This window comes from Corapipo altera, unplaced genomic scaffold (assembly GCF_003945725.1).
Source record: "Corapipo altera isolate COAL_440 unplaced genomic scaffold, ASM394572v1 46, whole genome shotgun sequence".
Lineage (NCBI taxonomy): Eukaryota > Metazoa > Chordata > Aves > Passeriformes > Pipridae > Corapipo > Corapipo altera.
The window spans coordinates 14,574,570-14,585,067 of NW_020884883.1; the positions used below are offsets into that span (position 1 = coordinate 14,574,570).

Here is a 10,498-nt window from a genome sequence, read left to right on the forward strand (position 1 = left end):
GGTATGTACAGAAGGACGTGCTGCTTCCAAAGCAGTGTGGAAAAGGAGAGTAATAAATGACAATGAGTAGGAACTCACAGTATATATAACAGATATTGCTTGTATCACTTAACATGCCACTGGTAAATGAGTAGAATTTAGTGATGGAAAGGCTATAAAAACTAGACTAGAAAAACTCACCCAGGCCAGCACAATAAGGAAGGGACACATTCTTGACTGTTCCTTCATCCACAGTGGAAAAGAACAATCCACCTGCAAAAGCGAGTCCAGGGAAAGGCAGACAGTATGCCCTTTTCCAGAAGAAGACTCACCAAATGGTGATGAGAAAATTAAATTTTCTGTCAAGGCAGAATATGTGATAATACAGTTGGATGGAAGTGTCCTCCTTAGGGGTGGTCTGTGTGGAACAGGGAACTGGATTTGGTATCATCCTTTGTGTACTCCAGCAGCCATTCATCATGAGATAATAATTAGAATTTAGAGATGATTAAGCTAGCTGAAAGCTTGCCTTTGCACAGATTGTTTTGCTGTTGTTTATATTTCCTGTACTTGTATATTTTATGGCTTGGATAAGTAAACAATAAAATCTGCCTTAACTCTATTTTATAACTTCTAGTAATAAATAATATTTTGGACATATTTTGGGATCCTGCTGGGTTACAAATTAGCCTGCCTGCTACTCTTCTATATCAGTATTAATGCCATCTACTTTCCATAGAGCAGTGCCAGAAGTTCTTGGAGGTCATCTGCTCCAACGCTACCTCGTTTTGGTTCCTGTCTTGTGTTGAAAGCTGGTGAAGATGTTGTATTTCAAGACAGGAGTATGCCTTGAAGAAGATATTTCTGGCAACATTATCTACAAGTTAATCAACAAAAATCAAGTGCCTGCTACTAAATTTGCAGGGTCTGCAGGATTTTTTCCCTCTAAATATCCTGGCCCAAAGTTTTAATGTAACTGCTTATTAGTCAAAACAATGAGAGGAGCTTTAAGGAACTAGAGGCAATACACAGAAGGCCCTGTTAGCACACAGGCTCTGTTAGCACACAGTTAAGTGAAGCCATGTGAAAGGGTTACATTTAAAAGACTATACAGGACTCACACACCAAAATGAAGTTGCCATGGATGCAGTTGTTATGCATACATATCCATCTTTATCGAAAAACACTGTAGAGGCTGAACTTAACCTAAGTGTAAGGCTTGGGTGAGAGAAACGTTGTTGTGCAGAGCAGTGAGGATGGAAGTAAAACAATCTCTTCTTTGGTGAGAGGTATTGATGGACTAGAAAAAAAAGCAAAACAATAAAGCAGTTGAGCCAAGATCATGCACAAACAGAAGAGAACACCTTCATCACAGAACCTGAATGTGTACAATAAAATGCCCCACCATGACAGAAGTAACAGGGGAAAATAGAAAAGGATGTTTCTTTGGCTCATTGAAATTAGTGTTAAAAATCCTAGTAGCTTCACTGGAGTCATATCTTTTATCCTTTTTTTTTTTTTTGTAAATACTTTTAATCACCTGATTAATGCCAGAATTTCTGACAAATGCACATGGCCTGAGAATATCTTTTACTGAGCAGTTTTATTCCCTTCTTTTTTTTTTTTCTAATTTCTTTTTCATAAACGTAATTGTCATTGAAATAGGTGGTTATAGAGCTGTCCTTGTCTGCTGATAGGATCACAGAGGAGCTGAGGAGGTACCCTCTACTGGGGGTAGGTGCCAGTTTCCAGAAGATCATTTTTTGCTCTGTAAATAGTTAGAAGGTGCATCTCCTGCCACGGGCCAGAGCTTTCGGTATTTCTTCACAGGAGGCCTAAGAATAGATCCTTATATACATGACCAACAAAGTTTTGCATAGAAATTTCAAACTAAAAAAAATATTGTATAGTTTCAAAGTCATCAGTCACCAATAAAAATTCCGGTGATAAGTGCATTTGAAATGTCTGGGACATGAAGAGCTGTTACAGTTATGGGTTGTTTTAGAAACTTCATGGCAATGTTTTGGGCTTACAGTCTCTGCCAAGGACAGTCATGTGGCATCTACAGGATTTCAGGAGGACATGAAAATCTACTTGTTTGGTCCATTTGGCCATCCCCTTCTCTTCTGGTGAAGTATTCATGCAAAACACTTTATGAGTTTCCACATTTTTCTCTCTTCCACTAGACTCACCACAAGGCCACACATACTGAAACAACCAAAGAAGAGCATTGCAGCTGTTTCCTTACTGCATAAAGAATGTTTTTGCAGGTATTGACCCTGTGCTGAGTTGAGAAATGTGTCTAGACCAGGTTCATCAATTTGGAGCAACCGTTTAGGAGTCCATTGCTCCCAAAGATACCTCCAGGTCCCAGGGACTGACACTCCCAGGGGCCCTCAGCAGACCCCAGCAGTCTCTCCTGCTCAACTTGCTGAGTGAAAATGAGTGAACAGAGGTAGTGGAAACCAGGTCAGTGCCTCACATGTCATTTGGTGGTCTTTCAGTTGTTGATTGCTTTCTCCATTGTAAGGTCTTTGATTTTAATCGGATCATTGTGTGCACATATGGATATTCCTGGTGGCCTAACCAATGAACATAATTAAAAGAAATGATTGCCTTTCACTTTAAGCAAACATCTGGTTTTACTTGAAACAAGATGACTTAGCTGTTTCAGAAACATTCTTGTAACCCTGGATTCACATTTTCATCTTAAAATATATATTTTCTCTGTTCAAGCAGCATGTTAATGTAAACACTATATATAAATGACAACCAAAATTTTCAGAAGTATTTGGTGCTGTGAGCATTAGTGAAACCACAAGAATTATTACATTTTTGATTTGATCTCTGCAAATCTGTTTCAACAGTCACTCTGATTTAAACAATTATTCTGATTTATATTCCAAGAACTATAATTTGCAGAAAATGTAACCATGTGAAAACATGTTTTTGTATAGTATATCTTGGCAACCTTGTTTTGTTGTGATGTCATTGCCTTAGGTTTCATGGAAATACTGAGGGAATAAAAGGAAAACAAGACCCTTTCTTTGAAGTATATCCGCATATCCCCTCTCTCCACCACTAAAAATATTTTAATGTCTTTTTTTCCATAATGACACTGAATTTTCTGCTATTGCTTGACTGACAAGATGGTCAGAAACATACTAAAGGCTCTCCTGAAGGGAATTTAATTGAGAGGGAAGGATTTGTCACCTTTCACTTCTCCCTATCAGGTAGGAATCGTCGTTTGTATAATGAGCTATTTTGAGATCTTGGGTTTCTTTGCTTTCATGTTGTTACAATGATAGATTCTAAACAGTTAAACACAGGCATGTATGCAAGGTACACAGAACAGAGAAAATGAAATTTCAGACCATTTATCAACTGCAGAGGTAACATTGGAGCTTTATCATTAAAAGTCTATCTAATCTGGTTTATTGTAACATCTGAGAGAAGATGACTGTGCTTTATTAAACCAATAGCTCTCATTCACTTCATCACATCTGCTCTTTCTAAAAAAAATAAAATAAAATAAATACAAGGTTATTAAGAGTAGCCCTTCGTTATAAAAAGCATAAGTTACAGCTACATACAATAGAATGAAAAATGGTGAAAGAAAATGCCTTCATATGGAAACAATCCATCTGGATACACCTATATATGCTATATGGGGATTTCCAGTACTATTAAAAAGGTTATCCCTCGTACAAGATATTAAAAATATACCTTGTATGATTTAGGGGTTTTAAACATCTCCAGTGTTTTTACTGAAAGAAAAGGAAAAGAGAGAATGGGGAAAAAGGAAAGCATCACATTCAGAGACATTCCTAACTGGCTTCACATTTTTCTTTTTCCAGCACCAACAAGAAAACGCATGAGACACAAGCTCATGCATGTCAGATGTGATCATATGCTAAAACAAATGACACCACTTGCTAATTTCATTTCCCCAGCACGTGCCTTTGTGCCTGTGTCTGGCTGTTAGGAGTCTGGGATATTTGGAAACTGCAGATTTTTCTTATCTACTTAGCTGCACAATGAACTACAAGGAATTTTTCTATTGGGGCTGATTGTGCACTAAATCACCTTATTGTTAATCCTGAGCAATTTAGTTGATTTCAATGTATCTCCTACCTGATTAAGAGAATAGCTGGAGAACTGAGCTACCCTTACTGACCCTGTAAATATCATCAGCCACCTACTTAGCTACTGTGAGTTGTTGTCCCTTTTGCCACTCTCTACCAGGCAAGGGACTTAGACAAGTGATGTATCCTTTGACTAATACTGAGTCTTCATAGGATCAGATGATCAGTAGGTATTTTTAAAATGCAATTTTCAAGGAGTTAAAAGTCACAAATAATTTCTGTTTGCTATTAAATTAAATTCATCATTTAGTCTACCTTTACATATCTACTTTTCAATATATTATTATCAAAAAATCCCTTTCATATTGTGAATTGGCAACTATTTCAACTCCACCTTCAAAAGTAAATGAGCAAAATGAACATTGGACATGACCTCAGCACTAGTCATATACTATGTTCTAACTACTGAAGGCAATGTTCTATAAATCTCTACAGCTATATCCATAGATTTGAGTAATATACCATATTTCCTTCAAAATGCCAATCATGGACTAGGTCTCTAGTAAATTTGGTACTTGGTACAATAAATAAAATTAATGTTCATGTATTAAGAAGAGTCACTGTAAATCATCGCTCCCTCTTTAAGGACTATTGCTTTAGCAGTCAGTGTAGGAAATGAAGTAGTTTTGGGGAGTAGGAAACAGCAAGAGTTGCAGAGTACATTTGAAACTTGAGTTTAAGCTGATCTCAGCCTACCTCCATGTTAGTCATTTCAAGGTCTGCTGCAGGTGGTCTTCACACAGAAGCTCAAAAGAGGCCATTTGTGCCAAAGTGTGGAGCTAGGAGGGGTAAGTGATGGAGCATTCTAAGGGAACAATAGAGCTTTTATACTATGGAGAGAGTGGAGAACCAAGCTGAGCAACTTGGAAAAATGTTAGTGAGTAGAAGACAAAAAAGAGGCAAGCAATTTAAAAAAGCATGTAAGAAAAGGAAGAACAGACATGGAAACAGTTCCAGAAGAGACATTAATAAATTGCTTATTTTCTGCTAAAATATTCTTCATAAAATAAGTAGAGTCTAATCCCAGCTGAATCAGCACTGTCAGCATTGACATTTTTTCCCAGTTCTACCTCAGTTGAAATTTATTATTCATTTTAATTGTTATTGCACCCCTGAAGTTTCTCCTTTTTCCTAGTCCCATCACTTTCTCTAAAGTTGGCTTTTCACCCTGTTGGAATTTAAAACTGAGGGGTAAGTCTTGGCACTGCTGAAGTTAATATAAGTTTAGCCTCTACAATAAGGTCTGGATTTTACATAGATGTTTAGGAAGTTCTGCAGGAGCATTCATGCCTTTACTCAGGCTTTTTTCAGTTAGGTATTAGAGTCTCTTTCTCTCCACTGATCTACAAGGAGCCCAGTTTATTTGACATTAGGGACTTACTTTGCATTCCAAAGTGTCATTGATATTATCTCATTCTGAATTTCAACAGTTAAGTGAAAGGGAAGTTATGAACTGAATGTCCTTCAAGTTTTGTGTAAACCTGAGATAGAGGAGGTAGCAATCCCCTCTAGACATGACAAGCATGGGGTGAAGGCAAAGTGTCTCTCCTATGAAGATAAGTTGTGAGATTTGGGGCTGTTCAGCCTGGAGAAGAGAAGGCTCAGGGGTGAACTTACAGCACCTTCCAGTACCTGAAAGGGCTACAAGAGAGCTGAAAAGGGACCTTTGACAAGGGCCTTAGTGATAGGACAAAGGGGAATGGCTTTAAACTAACAGAGAGGAGGTTTAGATTAGATGATATGAGGAAATCAGGGAGTAGAGTCACACGAGGGAGCTGACTGCATTGCTAAGGTTTTGGGCCTGAAAATTTTCATAACCTATTCTGTGTGTAAGATAAAATTCACTCTTTCATTGTTTGATTTTTAGGGCTTCTGAAATTTGGCAGAGCTCGTCATGGATCTGAAGTCTATTCCTACTAAATAAATTAGTGAATCAGTGACTAACATTAGAACTAAATCATCATGAGATTACAATGCATGCAAATTGCTGCCACTGCAATGATATGTGAGATTAAAACAGGTATGCAGAGTATTTATAGGACTGATGGAAGCATTTGTGCCATTTGTAGTGTGTTTAATGATCAAGTAGAGGGCAAAAGTAGCATCGTGCTCAGTGACATGATGTGAGAGGGGTTTTGACATTTTGCTACTACAACGCACAAGTCTCAGGTTTGGAATGCTGCCCCGGCTGGAAGAATTGACATCCTCACCAGCTATAACATGGCTGATCTACACTGTCTCCTCTTCTCATTAAAGCCATATATACAGCAGACATATGCTTATACTGGCTTATTGCCCTCTCATGTAGGAAGGGGAGTGTGGAAGAGTGTTTTGAGACACTCATATGCCTGTGTGCATGCCAGCCTACACGTATAATATTCCTTGCAGAGCAAAAATTACACCCTGCATTCTTCACAAAGTACCTATTAATGTAGAATGTCATTGAGCCATTTAACACTATAAGGCAAGCAGAGGCTGAGAACATCACAACTGTTAAGAATACTAGGGCACGGGTGGAGAAGTGGTAGGAAAATGAGGAGAATATTTGGTTAAGGCCAGCAGCAGGCAAGTCACAGCTCCCCCGCATCCCTCTGTTTGCGTTGATGGGCACCAGTTATGCCCACAGATCTGCACACCAAATTCCCCTCCTGGGACAGGAACGATAATTTATTTGACAGCACCGTGTGGAAGCTGTGCGGTGGTTTCACTTTCCCCTTCCACAATCAGCCTTTTCCATTTGTATGGGAAACAAACCACTTCTGTGAAAATTCCCCAAATCTCTGGGTGAGTCAGGCTAAGCTAGAGCACATTAGCATTTCTCCATCAGAGTTAACTGGAACCTAGACAGGCTAAAGGTCAAACGAAGCAAACAGTGATCTCAAACTCCCAGAACAAAAAAAGAGAAACAAGAGGACAGGTATACTGTCTGAAATATTGCCAAGTTAGTTAATAAACTAACTTAAATTTTAAATTTGGCAGTTTTTCTCAGTACTGTGCAAACATAAGAGTTTTGAAACATTACATTGGGTGAATCAGTCCCTTTTTTTTTCTGATGTTTTAAACTCTTTCCCCTTGTGAGTGAACAGGTCTGCCACAGAGGCCTTCTGTCTAAGTATCCTGAAAGATATTGCATATATCCTTCTGGTTCGCTCCTTCAAGACCTGAAGAGACTACTGTGACCACATTGTATAGTATGTTACAAAGAACACTATTAAAAATTACTGAAGTCAGGCCACATGTGAGCTCAGGCACAATCTGAGAAGACCTTCAGTCTTGAATCAAAGGATGGAGGGTCTGTCCTAGAAAAGTTGTTTCAAACATAAATTGTTCTGACCATGTGAAATGTTTGTCTCACTTTTATTCTAAATGTTGGCAGAGATTTTTCAAGCTGGAATAACATTTGCACTACAAGTCTTTATTTCTCAGGTGAAATTGAGCTTTTCTAAAGTGGACGTATAATTTTGTGTCCCCTCCATTGTCCCTGAGATGTGCCAGTCGTATACAGTCCTGCACACTCTTTTGCTAAATTATAAGCTGACAGTGTGCATAGAGACAATTGCAGCACTTAGATTTTCTGTTGTCTGTTTAAACTTATTTTAAATGATGAATAAACCAGGATAACAATGAAGCCTGGAAACCAGTTCCTGGCTTCTGGAACTATTCTACTCAGTCCCAATTCCTGCAACTATGCATTTGCATATGCGCCTAATACACACATAAATCTATATGGTAGACATATATTTCTACATTCATTAATTTTCATATACATATAATATATATATATATAAGTCCTTACATATAGTAAACTATATTTAACATAAAAAGGGCCTGGCTGATTCAGATCCTTCCAGTCTGGCAGAGGAGCATCATCTCTCAGACCAAACCAGGAAACATTTCTCACTCACCTACTTTTTTTGGCCTTTCTGTAGATACCATTATAACATGTGTGTTCAGAGCTCCAGGTTCCTCCTTGTGTTCAGGTTTTGGGTTGTGTGACTGCAGAAAATATGAAGTTAAAACACGAAGTTAAAACACCTTGGCTTTTCTGAGTCTTATTCTTTTTGTTTTCTTTTCATTGTGTCATGGTCTGCTCCAGTTTTTCTGTCATCATCACCAGTGCACCAGGCAAAAGTAACGAAACAACAAAGATATTTCAGAAAATGCAACAAATACCTCTCAGGTTTCACCCTTTTGGGCATTTTTGGACCCCCCTTTGGACCCTACCAGTGTTGTCCTAAACTTTTGATTTATAAGAATCAAGTCCCAAGAATCTGTTCAATTCTTAATTAATAAACTATGACTTTGTGCCACCTATTTGGATTTGATAAATATAAATGAACTCAGAGGTAATAAACCTGATCAAAAAAAGTATTTTACAAAAACTGAAGCAAAATGAAGCCTTTTTACAGAGGATTATTCAAGAGAAACTTATGCTGACAAAAAATTAAAGTAGAATGCAAAACTGAACTTTTTGAGATACATTAAACGGCTGCAAATTTTATATATTAATCCACAGAATATTCCATAAAACAATGGTGCCCTCTTTAATGAAATTTTATTAGAGAAACAGACCCATCAGGGGAATACATTTTTATATCCAGTTAGGTTTTGCATTTAACAGATTCCCGCTTTGTATATTTTTCTGTGGTAGCTGCTAAGTAAAATATATATACTCTTGAATGTTTGCTTACTTCTGGAATGGGAAATTTCCACACAATTTAGTGATTTAAGAACTGATTCTAATCTAATAATAATATTAAAAAAACCCCACTTTTGGGAATACTCAATGTCACTCAGTCTGTTGAACAACAGCCTTTGTTCATTTAGGGCATCATCTAGTTTCCAGAGACTTTGCAGAGTTTTCAAGGGGGGCTGAGCTGCACCCTGGAGCCACCCGTGTGCCAAATTGCTGATCTGACTGGTGCTTGGGCTTCATTAGACCTTCTGAAGAATTGCTCTGGGAATTTATCACCTTTCAGTGATTACTCAGTCACTCTTTCTCATTTTCTTTAGATGAATAATAAAGGAGCCCGATAATCAAGGTAGTCAAAGTCCAGGAAGAAGCACAGGAAGGCTCAGATAAATCATCATGTCACTGTTCCTTGACAAGCTACAATACATGAGGTGCTCCCACTGACTGTGAACATACTGTTAGCACATGGATAGGGCAAGTTAATGCAGCATAGCTGTCAGGGACAGAGCATTTAAAGCTGAATTATATTTACAATAGTGCACACATGGGGAATTGCAGCAGCTCCATTGGTACCTTTTAACTTGTTGATTAGCTGTCACCATCAGGGATTTGGTCATCTCTCAGCTTCACAGTGCCCCACTAGCCATAGACACAGGTAGGTATCCCCTAGAAGATTTTAAAAAAGAAGATATTCCAAATCACAGGTCACTCACACAAATCCTATTCCTAATATCAATGATCACGAGAGAATGTAATACTCCTGAGTAGCAAGTTTGATTAGGATTTTGCAAGCCAAAGAGCAAGGAAAAATCATTAGTTTCTTCCCAAGAGCAAACAAAGTTCATAAATTTTTTCCCAATTACAATAAATCAAGACATTTTGTTTTACCAGTTATGCACAGAATAATTTAGATTGGAGGTCATTCCGTCCCATCACCTGCCCAAAGCAGGGTTGAATCCAAAGCTAGAGCATATTGCCATAGAATCAGAGAATGGTTTGGTTTGGAAGGGATGGTGAACTACAATTCCAGGGATGGGGCATCCACAGGCAGTTCTTTTTCCAATGAAGGGTATAAGTGTATCCACAGATGGAAATTTTTTCATGGTGTTGGTTTCTAATCAACAGTTATCATAAATTGGCTATGCTTTCTAAAACCCTACCTTGATAGATAAAATCGTTATTTTCAGCCTCTGGACTGAAACCCAGAGTTCAACCCCAAATCTGATACAGGGTTTCATTTAAAGATTTTTTTTTTTTCTGAATGATTGAAACAATTAAAATTTTCTTCACAACTTGAATCAACAAGCAGAATTCCAACCTGGGTGTGTATTAGGCATTATTTTAATAGTAGAAAGTGCAGAAAAGGTATAAAATCCAAGCTCCAGATCATTCTTCAGGTTAAATCAGCATTTTTTCCTTTGACCTAGTAGATCAGCAACTTTACTACTCATCTTTGACATTTTTTACTGAATTGTCTTCCTCTTCTGTACTATCCTGTTCATCTATGAAAAAACAGAAAAACCGTTTCCTGACAGTTTCACTTACAGTGACTCCAACCCTTTTATCACCTTTTAAAATGATAATAAAAAGTCATTCAGAAATTGTCTGCAAATACCTCCCACAGTACCTGATTCAGAGCAAGGTAATTAGAAAGAGCAATGGCTATTTCATGGAGATCAGA

The 10,498-nt window shown here is 37.9% G+C and overlaps 1 long non-coding RNA gene across 1 annotated transcript; it reads left to right on the forward strand.

Moving 5' to 3' along the window:
* Window positions 1–1,632: 1,632 nt before the first annotated feature.
* On the forward strand, window positions 1,633–6,249 carry LOC113946157. Its single transcript, XR_003527322.1, has 3 exons — window positions 1,633–2,448; window positions 3,129–3,212; window positions 5,992–6,249. It is a non-coding gene; the product is annotated as an uncharacterized LOC113946157 (long non-coding RNA).
* Window positions 6,250–10,498: the final 4,249 nt, after the last annotated feature.